The sequence below is a fragment of the Coregonus clupeaformis genome, chromosome 7 (genome assembly GCF_020615455.1).
Source record: "Coregonus clupeaformis isolate EN_2021a chromosome 7, ASM2061545v1, whole genome shotgun sequence".
NCBI classification, from domain to species: domain Eukaryota; kingdom Metazoa; phylum Chordata; class Actinopteri; order Salmoniformes; family Salmonidae; genus Coregonus; species Coregonus clupeaformis.
The window spans coordinates 68,653,883-68,672,997 of NC_059198.1; positions in this window are offsets into that span (position 1 = coordinate 68,653,883).

Below are 19,115 nucleotides of genomic sequence, written 5' to 3' on the forward strand. Positions count from 1 at the left end.
CTGGTTGGAGAATTCCCGGATTTTCCTGCTTATTCACTCTTGATTCCAGGAATCTTCCAACCTGGACTTTCCAACTGAGAACGTTACTGGAATTTAGCAACCCTATATTTAACTCTTTAGGATTAAGGGCTCAGACCCTCCACCCCAATCCAATGCCAACGCAGACCGACAGTCAATACAATCGTCCCAAAAACATTGTGTCCATCCATCCAGAAAATATGGTGCTGCCCAATCTCTTTCTATTTGGCCAGGATATCAAATCAAATCAAATTTTATTTGCCACATGCTTCATAAACAACAGGTGTAGACTAACAGTGAAATGGTTACTTACGAGCCATTCCCAACAATGCAGAGAAAAAGAAAATAGAGAAATATACTGAACAAATATATAAACCCAACATGCAACAATTTCAGTTCATATAAGGAAATCAGTCAATTTAAATACATTCATTAGGCCCTAACCTATGTATTTCACATGACGGGGAATACAGATATACATCTGTTAGTCACAGATACCTTTAAAAAATGGGCCTCACAATGGGCCTCAGGATCTCGTCACAGTATCTCTGTGCATTCAAATTGCCATCTATAAAATGCAATTGTGTTCGTTGTCTGCCACCATGGGGCACTCTGTTCACAACGTCGACATCAGCAAACCGCTCACCCACACGACACCATACACGTGGTCTGCGGTTGTGAGGCCGGTTGGACGTACTGCCAAATTCTCTAAAATGACGTTGGAGGTGGCTTATGGTAGAGAAATGAACATTACATTCTCTGGCAACAGCTCTGGTGGACATTCCTGCAGTCAGCATGCCAACATCACACTCCCTCAAAACTTGAGACATCTGTGGCATTGTGTTGTGTGACAAAACTGCACATTTTAAGTGGCCTTTTATTGTCCCCAAAACAAGGTACACCTGTGTAAAGATCATGCTGTTAAATCCGCTTCTTGATATGCCACACCTGTCAAGTGGATGGGTTATCTTGGCAGAGAAGAAATGCTGACAAAGAGGGATGTAAACACATTTGTGTAAAAAAATGGGAGTATGGAACATTTCTGGGATCTTTTATTTCAGCTCATGAAACATGGGACCAACACTTTACATGTTGCATTTATATTTTTGTTAAGTGTAATAGAAAAGTAAAACACGTAATAATAAAAGTAATAATAAATACACAATGAGTAACGATAACTTGGCTATATACAAGGGGTACCAGTACCGAGTCGATGTGCAGGGGTACAAGGTAATTGAGGTAGATATGTACATATCCACTAACTATGAATAAGTGACAGATAATAAACAGTAGTAGCAGCGTGTGTCAAAAAGGTGGCGCAAAAGGGTCAAAGCAGATAGTCCCCATCACTATTTGGTTAACTATTTAGCTAACTATTTAGCAGTCTTATGGCTTGTGGGTAGAAGCTGTTCAGGTTCCTGTTGGTTTCAGACTTGGTGCATCGGTACTGCTTACCGTGCAGAGAGAAGAGTCCATGACTTGGGTGTCTGGAGTGTTGGACCATTTTTAGGGCCTTCCTCTGACACCGCCTGGTATAGAGATACCGCCTGGATAGCGGTGAGCTTGGTCCAGTAATGCACTACCCTCTGTAGTGCCTTGCGGTCGGATGCCAAGCAGTTGCCATTCCAAGCCGTGATGCAGCCAGTCAAGATACTCTCAATGGTGCAGCTGTAGAACTTTTTGAGGATCTGAGGGCCCATGCCAAATCTTTTCAGCCTCCTGAGTGGGAAGAAGTGTTGTCGTGCCCTGTTCACGACTGTGTTAGTGTGTGTGGACAATGATAGATCCTTAGTGATGTGGACACCGAGGAACTTGAAGCTCTCGACCCACTCCACTGCAGCCCTGTTGATGTTAATGAGGGCATGCTCGGCCCTCCGTTTCCTGTAGTCCATGATCAGCACCTTTGTCTTGTTGACATTGAGGGAGAGGTTGTTTTACTGGCACCACACTGCCAGGTCTCCAACTTCCTCCCTATAGGCTTTCTCATTGTCGTCGCTGATCAGGCCTACCACCGTCGTCTGCAAAGTTAATGATGGTGTTGGAGACTTGCGCTGCCACGCAGTCGTGGGTGAACAAGGAGTACAGGAGGGGACTAAGCATGCACCCGTGTTGAGGGTCAGCGTGGCAGATGTGATGCCTACCCTCACCACCTGGTCCAGGATCCAGTTGCAACGGGAGGTGTTAAGTCTCAGGGTCCTTAGCTTAGTGATGAACTTGGAAGGCACTATGGTGTAGTCAATGAACAGTGTTCTCACATAGTTGTTTCTCTTGTCCAGGTGGGAAAAGGCAGTGTGTAGTGCAATAGAGATTGCGTCATAAGTATGCGAATTAGAGTGGGTGCAGGGTGTCTGGGATTATGCAGTCAGGGAGAGGTTGAAAATGTCAGTGAAGCACATGCACGTCCTGGTAATCCGTCTGGCCCTGCGGCCTTGTTAACCTATTTAAAGGTCTTACTCACATCGGCAACAGAGACCGTGATCACACAGTTGTCCAGAACAGCAGGTGCTCTCATGCAAGGTTTAGTGTTGCTTGCCTCGAAGCGAGCATAGAAGGCATTTAGCTCATCTGGTAAACTCGCATACCTGGGCAGCTCGCGGCTGGGTTTCCCTTTGTACTCTGTTATAGTTTGTAGTAGGATTCGTTTGTAGTAGGAGAGAGAGAGAGAGAGAGAGAGAGAGAGAGAGAGAGAGAGAGAGAGAGAGAGAGAGAGAGAGAGAGAGAGAGAGAGAGAGAGAGAGAGAGAGAGAGAGAGAGAGAGAGAGAGAGAGAGAGAGAGAGAGAGAGAGAGAGAGAGAGAGAGAGAGAGAGAGATCTAAACAACGCTTTCATCAGACAGAGAAATTAGAAAATGATCTGTGGGACATTTCCTACTCCGTCACCAGCACTCCTAGGAGACCATTCATAAAGCTGAAGAACTGATCACACTGTCCCTGTGTGTGTGTGCTTGGTGCATGCGCATGTCTGTGTGTTCCGAGAACGAAACACTAACATAAATTATGACAAAAGAAAAGAGAAAACAGGGTCTTGTTTGAGGCAATAACCCATCTCTGCATTAACAAAGCTGGAGAATATGTATTTGTATTTATTATGGATCCCCATTAGCTGCTGCTTCACAGTCCCCGCTGTTCCATAAGGTGTATTTTATCTGTTTTTTAAATCAGATTCTACTGCTTGCATCTGTTACCTGATGTGGAATAGAGTTCCATGTAGTCATGGCTCTATGTAGTACTGTGCGCCTCCCATAGTCTGTTCTGGACTTCGGGACTGTGAAGAGACCTCTGTTGGCATGTCTTGTGGGGTGTGCATGGGTGTCTGAGCTGTGTGCTAGTTGTTTAAACAGACAGCTCGGTGCTTTCAACATGTCAATACCTCTCACAAATACAAGTAGTGATGAAGTCAATCTCTCCTCTACTTTGAGCCAGGAGAGATTGACATGCATATTATTACTGTTTGCTCTCTGTGTACATCCAAGGGCCAGCCGTGGTGCCCTGTTCTGAGCCAATTGCAATTTTCCTAAGTCCCTCTTTGTGACACCTAACCACACGACTGAACAGTAGTCCAGGTGCGACAAAACTAGAGCCTGTAGGACCTGCCTTGTTGATAGTGCTGTTAAGAAGGTAGAGCAGCAATTTATTATGGACAGACTTCTCCCCATTTTAGCTACTCTTGTATCAATATGTTTTGACCATGACAGTTTACAATCCAGGGTTACTCCAAGCAGTTTAGCCACCTCAACTTGCTCAATTTCCACATTATTTATTACAAGATTTAGTTGAGGTTTAGGGTTTAGTGAATGATTTGTCCCAAATACAATGTTTGTTCTTTTTTGAAATATTTAGGAATAACTTATTCCTTGCCACCCATTCTGAAACTAACTGCAGCTTTTTGTTAAGTGTTGCAGTCATTTCATTTGCTGTATTAGCTGACGTGTATAGTGTTGAGTCATCCGCATACATAGACACACTGGCTTTGTCAGATATACTTGGATGTGTAGTGTCAGGGTTTGTTGCTGGCATGTCATGCCTAAATATGCTAGTCTTGCCAATGAAAAAATCATTAAAGTAGTTGGCAATATCAGTCGTTTTTGTAATGAATGAGCCATCTGATTCAGTGAATGATGCAGTTGAATTTGCCTTTTTTTCCCAAGATTTCATTGAAGGTGCTCCAAAGCTTTTTACTATCATTCTTTATGTAATGTATCTTTGTTTCATTGTGTAGTTTATTCTTCTTTTTGTTCAGTTTAGTCACATGATTTCTCAATTTGCAGTACGTTTGCCAGTCGGTTGTGCAGCCAGACTTATTTGCCATTCCTTTTGCCTCATCATTCTCAACCATCCTCATCAATCCACTGGGATTTAACAGTTTTACAGTCATTTTCTTAATGGGTGCATGCTTATTAGTAACTGGGATAAGCAATTTCATAAATGTGTCAAGTGCAACGTCTGTTTGCTTCTCATTACACACCACGGACCAACAAATATTCTTTACATCAACAACATAGGAAACACTACAAAACTTATTGTATGACCTTTAATACACTATATTAGGCCCAGCCTTTGGAACTTTGGTTTTCCTAGATATGGCTACTATATTGTGATCACTACATCCGATGGATCTGGATACTGCTTTCAAGCACATTTCTGCAGCATTAGTAAATATGTGATCAATACATGTTGAGATCCCAGACAGTAGAGGAAGAAAGTAAAAACTTGAAGATCATTAAGATCAATTAATCAATCAATGTGCATGAGGAAACATAGATATTAAAACAAACTATTCTAAAAATCAACCTGCAAAAAAAGGCTGTTGGGAAATATGATAATGAGGCCCCTCCCACGTATTTTCCACTCTGAGAGAGTTAACGGAAATGAACTCAACACAGTCGATAACATCACGCAATTTAAAATATTTATTGAATCAAATGTCCTGTTCAGTTGTGCTGAAATGTAGGTAAGGTGACAGATATTCCTAACACTGATCTGAATAAAAGGCATGGAAAGTCACATCAATTTCTAATGACTAAATGCACTCTAAACTGGACGATGGGAAAGTAAAGACTAGTGTTCAAAATCTGAACACTTAGGAGATATCCGTGTTCTCCTGGTTGGAAACTGACTGGAAAAAGCTGACTATCATGTTTAATCTTGCATTCTAATCATCTGATCTTTAAGATGAGAACACTTATAAACAAATCTAAATGCCTAATGTTTAAGTTTTAAACACTGACGTTTAGGTTACAAACATGTCAGGTTTCATGGTATTACAGTGTAATACATGCACTTTGTGGAAGAACTAGTAATCCTCTAATCGTTGGACAAAGTTTAAACCGAGACACTGTATCCCTCTCTGTATCCCTCTCTCCTCTTATAAAAATTGAGAACAGGGGAACAGAACAGTATGTTAATCAAAAGCCCATCCATTGAACTTGAGCCACAGCCACAAAACTAAGGGAGGATTTGTCATAAATCAATACAGTCATCTCCTAAATTCAAAGCATACTGACAAGAAACTGGAATCAAACAATGTCATACAGGGAAACATGCTGATTATACGAAGAAAGCAATCTTAAATAACTACAGATTGCTTTAAAAGAGGGAAGCAGCAAAGCACAAGCCACGAGGCAAAACAGAAACCGTTCTTTATGGTGCATGTTAAGAGTGTGACTATGGTTAATTGGAAACATATTTCTGAGAACCAGGGAATACATCCCAAATGGCAACCTATTTAATATGTAGTGCACTACTTTTGATGAGGGCCCATAGACGATCCAATTGCTGATGACTTTGTTTTGTACAACGCCCCTCGTGCACCTCATCACCACGAACGACTTCAATGATGGAAGTCTCAGACTAAAGTATGTACCGAACGACAGAGCAGTGGAAGAATTTAGTGTGAGTAGTCAGGCTAGTGCAAAATGAAGTTGCGTGGCAGATCAGAGCCCTGGGGCTCTGTCCCAAATGGCACCCTATTCCCTAAGGTCCCTGGTAAAAAGTAGTGCACTATATACCGTGAGGGAAAAAAAGTATTTGATCCCCTCCTGATTTTGTACGTTTGCCCACTGACAAAGAAATGATCAGTCTATAATTTTAATGGTAGGTTTATTTGAACAGTGAGAGACAGAATATCAACAAAAAAATCCAGAAAAACACATGTCAAAAATGTTAGAAATTGATTAGCATTTTAATGAGGGAAATAAGTATTTGACCCCCTCTCAATCAGAAAGGTTTTTGGCTCCCAGGTGTCTTTTATACAGGTAACGAGCTGAAATTAGGAGAACACTCTTAAAGGGAGTGCTACTAATCTCAGCTTGTTACCTGTATAAAAGACACCTGACCACAGAAGCAATCAATCAATCAGATTCCAAACTCTCCACCATGGCCAAGACCAAAGAGCTCTCCAAGGATATCAGGGACAAGATTGTAGACCTACACAAGGCTGGAATGGGATACAAGACCATCGCCAAGCAGCTTGGTGAGAAGGTGACAACAGTTGGTGCGATTATTCGCAAATGGAAGAAACACCAAAGAACTGTCAATCTCCCTCGGCCTGGGGCTCCATGCAAGATCTCACCCCGTGGAGTTGCAATGATCATGAGAACAGTGAGGAATCAGCCCAGAACTACACGGGAGGATCTTGTCAATGATCTCAAGGCAGCTGGGACCATAGTCACCAAGAAAACAATTGGTAACACACTACGCCGTGAAGGACTGAAATCCTGCAGCGCCCGCAAGGTCCCCTTGCTCAAGAAAGCACATATACATGCCCGTCTGAAGTTTGCCAATGAACATCTGAATGATTCAGAGGAGAACTGGGTGAAAGTGTTGTGGTCAGATGAGACCAAAAATGAGCTCTTTGGCATCAACTCAACTCGCCGTGTTTGGAGGAGGAGGAATGCTGCCTATGACCCCAAGAACACCATCCCCACCGTCAAACATGGAGGTGGAAACATTATGCTTTGGGGGGGGGGGTTTCTGCTAAGGGGACAGGACAACTTCACCGCATGAAAGGGACGATGTACGGGGCCATGTACCGTCAAATCTTCCCTCAGCCAGGGCATTGAAAATGGGTCATGGATGGGTATTCCAGCATGACCCAAAACACACGGCCAAGGCAACAAAGGAGTGGCTCAAGAAGAAGCACATTAAGCTCCTGGAGTGGCCTAGCCAGTCTCCAGATCTTAATCCCATAGAAAATCTGTGGAGGGAGCTGAAGGTTCGAGTTGCCAAATGTCAGCCTCGAAACCTTAATGACTTGGAGAAGATCTGCAAAGAGGAGTGGGGCAAAATCCCTCCTGAGATGTGTGCAAACCTGGTGGCCAACTACAAGAAAGTTTTGCCACCAAGTACTAAGTCATGTTTTGCAGAGGGGTCAAATACTTATTTCCCTCATTAAAATGCAAATCAATATATAAAATGTTTGACATGCGTTTTTCTGGATTTTTTTTTGTTATTCTGTCTCTCACTGTTCAAATAAACCTACCATAAAAATTATAGACTGATCATTTCTTTGTCAGTGGGCAAACGTACAAAATCAGCAGGGGATGAAATGCTTTTTTCCCTCACTGTAGGTAATAGGGTGCAATTTGGGACGCAGACCTGGTATAAGAAAGCGGGGTGAAGATGTATTAGGCGGGCCAGAGTATGCCGGCAAGGCTGCAGCTGCAGTCATCACGACAACAAAGAGCATGTTGCCAGCAAGCATTCCTAAGGTCACTGCTCCCTTAGACTGCTAATGGTAGACAAAGAGAGAGAGAGCGAGAGAGAGAGAGTGAGAGAAAGAGAGAGAGAGAGATGCATGGACGCGCCAGATAAAATAAATGGTACAGTGCATTCGGAAAGTATTCAGACCCTTATACTTTTTCCACATTTTGTTACGTTACAGCCTTATTCTAAAATGGATTAAATAAATAGAAATTCTCATCAATCTACACACAATACCTGTCACGATCGTTGGAAACAGTGGACCAATGCACAGCGTTATTTGCGAACATACTTATTTTTATTAGAATGAACACACGAACACAAACAACAAACGATAACGTGACGTCCTCGGTTCTAACACAAACCTATACTGGAACAAGATCCCACATAAAACAATGCCAAACGGCTACCTAAGTATGGCTCCCAATCAGAGACAACGAGCTACAGCCGTCTCCGATTGGGAGCCACCCTGGCCAACATAGAAATACAAAACTAGAACTAACAAAGAAAACTCACGCCCTGGCTCAACATACAAGCGTCCCCAGAGCCAGGGCGTGACAGTACCCCCCCCCCCAAAGGCGTGGACTCCGACCGCGCCAACCAAACACCACAGGGGAGGGACCGGGTGGGCACTCCGCCTTGGCGGCGGATCCGGCTCCGGGCATGATCCCCACTCCCTCTCTAACCCCCCAAAGTACCCCTGGTCCGGTCTGGCCCTGCTGGCCGGAGCTGGACTGAACACTGGTGGAGCGGATTGCTCTAGCTCCGGCGTGGAGCAGCTGACCGGTGCCAGACCAGGCACCGGTGGAACAGGCACGGGCTGTGCCGGACTGACGACGCACACCACTGGCTTGGTGTGGGGAGCAGGAACGGGCCGGACCGGGCTGACGACGCGCACCACTGGCTTGGTGCGGGGAGCAGGAACGGGCCGGACCGGGCTGACGAAGCGCACCACTGGCTTGGTGCGGGGAGCAGGAACGGGCCAGACCGGGCTGACGAAGCGCACCACTGGCTTGGTGCGGGGAGCAGGAACGGGCCGGACCGGGCTGACGAAGCGCACCACTGACTTGGTGCGGGGAGCAGGAGCTGGCCGGACCGGGCTGACGACGCGCACCACTGGCTTGGTGCGGGGAGCAGGGAAGAGCCGGACCGGGCTGACGAAGCGCACCACTGACTTGGTGCGGGGAGCAGGAACGGGCCGGAACGGGCTGACGAAGCGCACCACTGGCTTGGTGCGGGGAGCAGGAACGGGCCGGATCGGGCTGACGAAGCGCACCACTGACTTGGTGCGGGGAGCAGGAGCGGGCCGGACCGGGCTGACGACGCGCACCACTGGCTTGGTGCGGGGAGCAGGAACGAGCCGGACCGGGCTGACGAGCGCACCACCGACTTGGTGCGGGGAGCAGGAACGGGCCGGACCGGGCTGACGAAGCGCACCACTGGCTTGGTGCGGGGAGCAGGAACGGACCGGACCGGGCTGACGAAGCGCACCACTGACTTGGTGCGGGGAGCAGGAGCGGGCCGGATCGGGCTGGCGATGCGTACCACAGGCTCGGTGCGAGGGACAGGAACAAGCCGGACCGTACTGGGAACACACACCACTGGCCCTACGCGGGGATCAGGAACGGGCCGGACCGGACTGGCAACACACCCCAGTACCTCTCGCCGTGCCTCTACATCCTCCTTCCCCCTGGTGACCAGTGACTCCAGTAACCTGGCGGCCTCCTGCTGCCCCGTCGTCCACGGCGTGAGCCCCCCCTAAACATTTTCTGGGCGTCTCTCCTCCCCGTGGGCCAGGCCTCCATAGCTCTCGCCAGACTTTCGCCCTTCTGCTTCCAAGTCCAGCCTCTCTCCTCCTCACACGGCTTGACCCAGTCGAGGTGGCAAAGGAGATCCGCTAGAGATTCCCCTGGCGATGGCTCCTGGACACGCTGCTTGGTCCAGTTTTGGTGATATCTTCTGTCACGATCGTTGGAAACAGTGGACCAATGCGCAGCGTTATTTGCGAACATACTTCTTTTTATTAGAATGAACACACGAACACAAACAACAAACGATAACGTGACATCCTCGGTTCTAACACAAACCTATACTGGAACAAGATCCCACATAAAACAATGCCAAACGGCTACCTAAGTATGGCTCCCAATCAGAGACAACGAGCTACAGCCGTCTCCGATTGGGAGCCACCCTGGCCAACATAGAAATACAAAACTAGAACTAACAAAGAAAACTCACACCCTGGCTCAACATACAAGCGTCCCCAGAGCCAGGGCGTGATAATACCCCATAATGACAAAATGAAAACACTTTAAAAAAATTCTGCAAATGTATTAAAATAAAAAACATAAATACCTTATTTACGTAAGTATTCAGACACTTTGCTATAAGACTTGAAAACTTGATTGGAGTCCACCTGTGGTAAATTCAGTTGATTGGACATGATTTGGAAAGGCACACAACTGTCTATATAACGTCCCACAGTTGACAGTGCATGTCAGAGCAAAAACCAAGCCATGAGGTCGAAGGAATTGTCCGTAGAGCTCCGAGACAGGATTGTGTCGAGGCACAGATCTTGGGAAGGGTACCAAACAATGTCTGCAGCATTGAAGGTCCACAAAGAACACAGTGACCTCCATCATTCTTAAATGGAAGAAGTTTGGAACCACCAAGACTCTTCCTAGAGCTGGCCGCCCGGCCAAACTGAGCAATCGAGGAAGAAGGGCCTTGGTCAGGGAGGTGACCAAGAACTCGATGGTCACTCAGACAGAGCTCCAGAGTTCCTCTGTGGAGATGGGAGAACATTCCAGAAGGACAATCATCTCTGCAGCACTCCACCAATCAGGCCTTTATGGTAGAGTGGCCAGACGGATGCCACTTCTCAGTAAAAGGCACATGACAGCCCACTTGGAGTTTGCCAAAAGGCACCTAAAGACTCTCAGACCATGAGAAACAAGATTCTCTGGTCTGATGAAACCAAGATTGAACTCTTTGGCTGAATGCCAAGCGTCACGTCTGGAGGAAACCTGGCACCATCCCCACAGTGAAGCATGGTGGTGGCAGCATCATGCTGTGTGGTAGTTTTTCAGCAGCAGGGACTGGGAGACTAGTCAGGATCGAGGGAAAGATGAACGGAGCAAAGTACAGAGAGATCCTTGATGAAAACCTGCTCCAGATTGCTCAGGACCTCAGACTTGGGTGAAGGTTCACCTTCCAACAGGACAGCAACCCTAAGCACACAACCAAGACAATGCAGGAGTGGCTTCGGGACAAGTCTCTGAATGTAATTGAGTGGCCTTGCCAGAGCCCGGACTTGAACCCGATCAAACATCTCTGGAGAGACCTGAAAATAGCTGTGCAGTGATGCTCCCCATCCAACCTGACAGAGCTTGAGAGGATCTGTAGAGAAGAATGTGTGAAACTCCCCAAATACAGGTGTGCCAAGCTTGTAGCGTCATACCCAAGAAGACTCTAGGCTGTTATCTCTGCCAAAGATGCTTCAACAAAGTACTAAGTAAAGGGTCTGAATACTTATGTAAAAGTGATATTTCAGTTTTTTTTATTATACATTTGCAAAAAAAATCTAAAAACCAGTTTTTGCTTTGTCATTATGGGGTTTTGTGTGTAGATTGATGAGGGAAAAAACAAACAATTTAATCAATTTTAGAATAAGGCTGTAACTTAACAAAATGTGGAAAAAGTCAAGGGGTCTGAATACTTTCCGAATGCACTGTATATGAATTACCATGCCCAGTTTTGCCAATTTAGCAACGCTGGACCTGCCAGTAGCGCAGACCTGGACAAACGTTATATACCGGTGTGCGCTCATGATCTGAGGAAGGGGAGGGAGGAGGATGTAATAATGCAAAATTTAGTACTTAAAATCCCAAAATGCATTCTGATTGGGCACCTAGCAATGCAATGTCATAAGGTACCGCCTTCATTACCTTGTTTAGGAAGCTCATTGGATCCCATGGTAGGGTCAAATTGACCGTTTTTTTACTCACGGAGAGGGAAAAAGGTTGTTCACTTTTGCAGACAGCTACAGCTAGCTTCGTTAAGTTTTGGTAGTGGCACACTGAATAATTATAGCTAATTGGCTAAGCTTTGATCAACGTGGATATCCGAAAATGGCTGGGCACTGCGAATAGCAAAAAATAAATTGGACCAGCATTTTAAGACCGATGCCGAACTCACTGAGGAACCTGCTAGCCCAACCACCGAGGTTGAGGAGCTTAGCAGCAAATGCAATACCCGCCCATCCCACACGCCGGCTGCAGACCAACAAGCTCAAGAAGAGCCATGGAATAGCACCAGCAGCATGAGGGTAACATCACAAACCTGTCCACAGTACGTATTGGTCCGCTGAAAAGACAGACAGACAGACAGACAGACAGACAGACAGACAGACAGACAGACAGACAGACAGACAGACAGACAGACAGACAGAGAGAGAGAGAGAGAGAGAGAGAGAGAGAGAGAGAGAGAGAGAGAGAGAGAGAGAGAGAGAGAGAGAGAGAGAGAGAGAGAGAGAGAGAGAGAAATAAGGACAAGAGCTCTCCCACTCACACAAGTACTGTGGGATAAGTGAACATACTGTGCTCTCCACCATTTACCTTGCCAACTGTTTGTTTGTTGGATGAATTTCTATATTTCAGATTCCATAGGCAATTGCATTGTTGGAGAAGTTTACAACTGGAAGAATGATTTAACAAAATGCTCAAAGCAGAACCAGTAGAAACATTTTTGTTGTTATTGTACATTGTGAAGGAACTTTTTTCTGAGATATTTTTTGTGAATGATTTAAAGTCTCTACAATATGCCATGTACTATAAACACAGTTCAACAACTACCCCCACAACACTATACACTTGCTTCACAGTTTAATACAGCTCAAATGGCTCAGTAGTTTCTCAAATATCACAGCTAAAGCGTTGAATATGGATTTGTGGTTTCACAATAAAATCTGGCATGTTAAACCTTCTGCACACAACACACACACCAGTCTATCCATCTACATCGCTCGTCTTTTATTGCAGCCACCAGAACTCCCACAACACCTACTCATTCAAGGGTTTTTCTTTATTTTTTACTATTTTCTACATTGTAAAATAATAGTGAAGACATCAAAACTATGAAATAACGCATATGGAATCATGTAGTAACCAAAAAAGTGTTAAACAAATCAAAATATATTTTATATTTGAGATTCTTCAAATAGCCAACCTTTGCCTTGATGACAGCTTGGCATTCTCTCAACCAGCTTCATGAGGTAGTCACCTGGAATGCATTTCAATTAACAGGTGTGTCTTCTTAAAAGTTAATTTGTGGAATTTCTTTCCATTTTTAATACAATTGAGCCAATCAGTTGTGTTTGACAAGGTAGGGGGGAAATACAGAAGATAGCTGTCACGGATTCTGCCGAGGCTGCTCCTCCTCCTGGTTCGGGCAGGCTTCGGCGTTCGTCGTCCCCGGAGTACTAGCTGCCACCGTTGAATGTTTCTATGTTTGATTGCTTTTGTCTGTCTTTTACACCTGTGTCCGTTTGTGTCTGATTACGTGTCCTATAAGTTGCCTGTTTTGTATTGGTTAGGTTGTGTGTTGTTTTTCGCCTGTCCGTAGTGCTGCGTGTTTTTGTATCTGTTTCGTTGTTTAGTGTAATACGCATAGTTTGCGTATTGCTCGCCTTGTTTTGAGGCCGTTTACTGTATCTTTGCCTAGTGGTTTCACAGTAAACTTTGTTGGACTAAGCTTCGGTGTCCTGCGCCTGACTCCCACACCACATACACCTCAGCCTTGACAGAACAACACACCAGTATGGAGTCAGCAGGAGCAGTGGCGGCACCCAAGTCGCTGGAGGATCGGATCAGCGACCAAGACATCATGATCCGGCAACTTGGGGCCGCCATGAACGAGGTGTCCAACACTCTGCGCCGGTTGGTTACGGGAGAGGTGCCCACGCCTTCTCACACCATCCCATCACCAACGGCCAGTCCTCCTCTCTCAGCACCGGAACCCAGTGGCATTCGGCTCTCGCTCCCGAGGGCATATGATGGTTCTGCAGCCGGGTGTCAGGGGTTCCTCCTGCAGGTGGAACTCTACCTGGCCACCATACACCCAGCGCCCTCGGGATACGAGAGCGTCTCCGCCCTCATCTCCTGTCTATCCGGCAAGGCGTTGGAGTGGGCCAACGCCGAATGGAGGGGAATAGACGCCGCTACCATCACCTACGCGGAGTTCTCCCGCCGCTTCAGGGCTGTCTTCGATCATCCACCTGAGGGGAAGGCGGCGGGGGAGCGTCTGTTCCACCTCCGACAGGGGAAGAGGAGCGCACAGGAGTTCGCCCTGGAGTTCCGGACTCTAGCGGCGGATGCGGGGTGGAATGAGAGGGCCCTCATCGATCATTACCGGTGTAGCCTACGAGAGGACGTTCGTCGTGAGCTGGCCTGCAGGGACACCAACCTATCCTTCGACCAGTTGGTGGACATCTCCATCTGTCTCGACACCCTGCTGGCTACCCGCGGACGTCCCGAGTGGGGGTCTTCCATTCCACCCTCCAGCACCTCCGAGCCGATTCCCATGGAGCTCGGAGGTGCTGGCGCTAGAGAGAGGAGGAGAGAGAACCCGAGGGGGGCCATCCCCTGCACCAACTGTGGCCGTGGAGGACACACCGCGGCCAGGTGCTGGGGAGGGTCTCCTGGGAGAGGGGACAACAGGTCACGCACTGGGGAGTCATTTTAGGTGAGTAGGCGCCCCACTTACCCAGAGCTCTCTGTTGGTCACATGTGTATACCTGTGAGATTTCCACAGGTGGCACCTCATTCCCAGCATAAGGCGCTAGTAGATTCAGGTGCAGCTGGGAATTTTGTTGATCGTGCATTTTGTTTTAGGTTAGGAATTCCCCTTCGGCCGGTAGAAGCCCCCTTTCCTGTTCATGCCCTAGACAGCCGGCCGTTGGGGTCGGGGTTGATCAGGGGGAAGTCACAGCACCACTTAAGATGACGACGCAGGGGGTCATGAGGAGATCATTCAGTTTTATCTGATTGACTCTCCTGCGTATCCCGTGGTGCTGGGGCTTCCCTGGTTAGCGCCCATGATCCTACCATTGCGTGGCAACAGAGGGCTTTTATGGAGTGGTCTGCCCAGTGTGTAGGGAGATGTCTAGGGGTTTCCTTAGGGGCGACCTCGGTAGAGAGTCCGAACCAAGTGCCCGCAATGCGCATTCCCCCTGAATATGAGGATTTAGCACTGGTGTTCAGCAAAACGAGGGCAACACGGCTACCACCTCATAGACAGGGGGATTGTGCGATAGATCTCCAAACAGGAGCGGCACTTCCGCGGAGCCGTGTGTATCCCCTGTCTCAAGAGGAGACAGCGGCTATGGAGACTTACATAGCAGAGTCCTTGGCACAGGGATACATACGGTCCTCCACTTCCCCGGTTTCCTCGAGTTTCTTCTTTGTGAAGAAGAAGGACGGGGGTTTGCACCCGTGTATTGATTACCGTAGTCTCAATCAGATCACGGTTAAGTACAGTTACCCTCTTCCACTGATTGCGACTATGACAGAATCATTACGCGGAGCGCGGTTCTTCACAAAGTTGGATCTCAGGAGCGCGTACAATCTGGTGCGCATTAGGGAGGGATGAATGGAAAACAGCATTTAGCACCACCTCGGGTCATTACGAGTATCTCGTCATGCCATACGGGTTAATGAATGCTCCTTCAGTCTTCCAATCCTTTGTTGACGAGATTTTCCGGGACATGCATGGGCAGGGTGTGGTAGTATACATCGACGACATCCTAGTGTACTCTTCTACACGAGCCGAGCATGTAGCCCTGGTGCGCCGAGTGTTGAGGAGACTGTTGGAGCATGACTTGTATGTCAAGGCAGAAAAATGCTTGTTCTTCCAGGAGTCAGTCTCCTTTTTGGGTTATCGGTTGTCCGCGTCTGGTGTGAAGACAGAGGTTGACCGTGTGTCGGCCGTGCGTAATTGGCAAATTCCAACCACTGTAAAAGAGGTGCAGCAGTTTTTGGGTTTTGCTAATTACTACCGGAGGTTTATCCGGGGCTTTGGACAGGTTGCAGCTCCCATTACATCCCTGCTAAAGGGGGGTCCGGTTCGTTTGCAGTGGTCAGCTGAGGCGGACAGGGCATTTGTCAAACTGAAGAACCTGTTCACCTCGGCTCCGGTGCTGGCGCATCCGGATCCCTCTTTACCATTCCAAGTAGAGGTAGACGCGTCCGAGGCCGGTATTGGGGCAGTCCTGTCACAACGGTCCGGCACGCCACCTAAGCTCCGCCCCTGTGCGTTCTATTCCAAGAAGCTCAGCTCGGGCGGAGCGTAATTATGACGTAGGGGACAGGGAGCTGTTAGCTGTAGTCCAGGCCCTAAAGGTGTGGAGGCATTGGCTTGAGGGGCTCAACACCCTTTCCCTCATTCTGACTGATCACCGTAACCTGGAGTACATCCGGGCAGCTAGGAGATTGAACCCTCGTCAGGCTAGGTGGAACATGTTCCTGACCCGGTTTGTTTTTAAGATCACATACATCCCAGGGTCCCAGAACGGTAAGGCAGACGCCCTGTCCCGGCGGTATGACACAGAGGAGAGGTCCATTGAGCCTACTCCCATACTGCCGGAGTCTTGTCTGGTGGCTCCGGTGGTGTGGGAGGTCGATGCGGAGATCGAGCGGGCACTGCGTACCGACCCTACTCCCCCGAGTGTCCTGTGGGGCGGACGTACGTTCCGCTCGAGGTTCGTGATCACCTTATTTATTGGGCTCATACATCACCCTCCTCTGGACATCCAGGTATTGGCCGGACAGTGCACTGCCTTAGCGTGAAATACTGGTGGCCAACGTTAGCTAAGGATGTGAGGGTTTATGTCTCCTCCTGCTCGGTGTGCGCCCAGTGTAAGGCGCCTAGACATTTGCCCAGGGAAAGTTACATCCCCTGCCCGTTCCACAACGACCATGGTCCCACCTCTCGGTGGATTTTGTGACCGACCTACCCCCCTCCCAGGGGAATACCACCATTTTGGTCGTTGTGGATCGGTTTTCCAAGGCCTGTCGTCTCCTCCCAATGCCGGGTCTCCCTACTGCCCTACAGACCGCTGAGGCCCTGTTTACCCACGTGTTCCGGCACTATGGGGTCCCCGAGGATATTGTGTCTGACCGAGGTCCCCAGTTCACCTCCAGAGTCTGGGGGGCGTTCATGGAACACTTGGGGGTCTCGGTGAGCCTTACCTCGGGGTACCACCCAGAGAGCAATGGGCAGGTTGAACGAGTCAACCAGGATGTGGGTAGGTTTCTGAGGTCCTATTGCCAGGGCCGGCCGGAAGAGTGGTCTAGGTATATCCCCTGGGCAGAGATGGCCCAGAACTCTCTCCGCCACTCCTCCACCAATTTAACACCTTTCCAGTGTGTTTTAGGGTATCAGCCGGTCCTGGCACCATGGCACGAGAGCCAGATCGAGGCCCCTGCGGTGGATGAGTGGATTCGGCGCTCGGAGGAGACGTGGGACGCTGCCCATGTCCATCTGCAGCGGGCCATCCGTCAACAAAAGGCGAGCGCCGATCGCCACCGCAGTTAGGGACCGGTATATGCACCGGGAGATCGAGTCTGGCTCTCGACTCGAAACCTGCCCCTCCGCCTGCCCTGCCGGAAGCTGGGTCGGCGGTTTGTGGGGCCCTTTAAAGTCCTGAGAAGATTGAACGAGGTGTGTTACAGGTTACAACTGCCTATTGAGTACAATAATATTAACCCCTCGTTCCATGTGTCTCTTCTCAGGCCGGTGGTAGCTGGCCCACTCCAAGAAGATGAGATAAGAGAGACCCCTCCGCCCCCTTTGGACATCGAGGGGGCCCCGGCGTACAGGGTCCGGACCATCTTGGACTCGAGGCGCCGGATGAGTGGTCTCCAGTATCTCGTGGAGTGGGAGGGGTACGGTCCGGAGGAACGGTGCTGGGTGCCTAGGACGGACATCCTAGATCCATCCCTCCTGACTGAGTTCCACCGTGGGCATCCCACGCGCCCGGGTCCGCGTCCTCCTGGCCGTCCCCGAGGCCGGGGTCGGCGCACGGCTGGAGCCGCGCGTCAAGGTGGGGGTACTGTCACGGATTCTGCCGAGGCTGCTCCTCCTCCTGGTTCGGGCAGGCTTCGGCGTTCGTCGTCCCCGGAGTACTAGCTGCCACCGTTGAATGTTTCTATGTTTGATTGCTTTTGTCTGTCTTTTACACCTGTGTCCGTTTGTGTCTGATTACGTGTCCTATAAGTTGCCTGTTTTGTATTGGTTAGGTTGTGTGTTGTTTTTCGCCTGTCCGTAGTGCTGCGTGTTTTTGTATCTGTTTCGTTGTTTAGTGTAATACGCATAGTTTGCGTATTGCTCGCCTCTGTTTTGTTTTGAGGCCGTTTACTGTATCTTTGCCTAGTGGTTTCACAGTAAACTTTGTTGGACTAAGCTTCGGTGTCCTGCGCCTGACTCCCACACCACATACACCTCAGCCTTGACAATAGCCTTGTTTGGTAAAATACCAAGTCCATATTATGGCACGAACAGCTCAAATAAGCAAAGAGAAACGACAGTCCAACATTACTTTAAGACATGAAGGTCAATCAATACGGAACATTTCAAGAACTTTGAAAGTTTCTTCAAGTGCAATCGCAAAAACCATCAAGCGCTATGATGGAATTGGCTCTCATTTGGCCGCCACAGGAATGGAAGACCCAGAGTTACCTCTGCTGCAGAGGATAACTTCATTAGAGTTACCAGCCTCAGAAATTGCAGCCCAAATAAATGCTTCACTGAGTTCAAGTAACAGACACATCTCAACATCAACTGTTCAGAGGAGACTATGTGAATCAGGCCTTAATGGTTGAATTGTTACAAAGAAACCACTTCTAAAGGACACCAATACGAAGAAGAGACTTGCTTGGGCCAACGAACATGAGCAATGGACATTAGACCGGTGTAAATCTGGAGGACGTGTTACGGTGTGGGGGTGCTTTGCTAGTGACACAGTCTGTGATTTATTTAGAATTCAAAGCACACTTAATCAGCATGGCTACCACAGCATTCTGCAGCGATACGCCATCCCATTTGGTTTGGGCTTAGTGGAACTATCATTTGTTTTTCAACAGGACAATGACCCAACACACCTCCAGACTGAGTAAGGGCTATTTTACCAAGAAGGGTGCTGCATCAGATGACCTGGCCTCCACAATCCCCCGACCTCCAACAAATTGAGATGGTTTGGGATGAGTCGGACCACAGAGTGAAGGAAAAGCAGCCAACAAGTGCTAAACATATGTGGGATCTCCTTCAAGACTGTTGGAAAAGCATTCCAGGTGAAGCTGGGTGAGAGAATGCCAAGAGTGTGCAAAGCTGTCATCAAGGCAA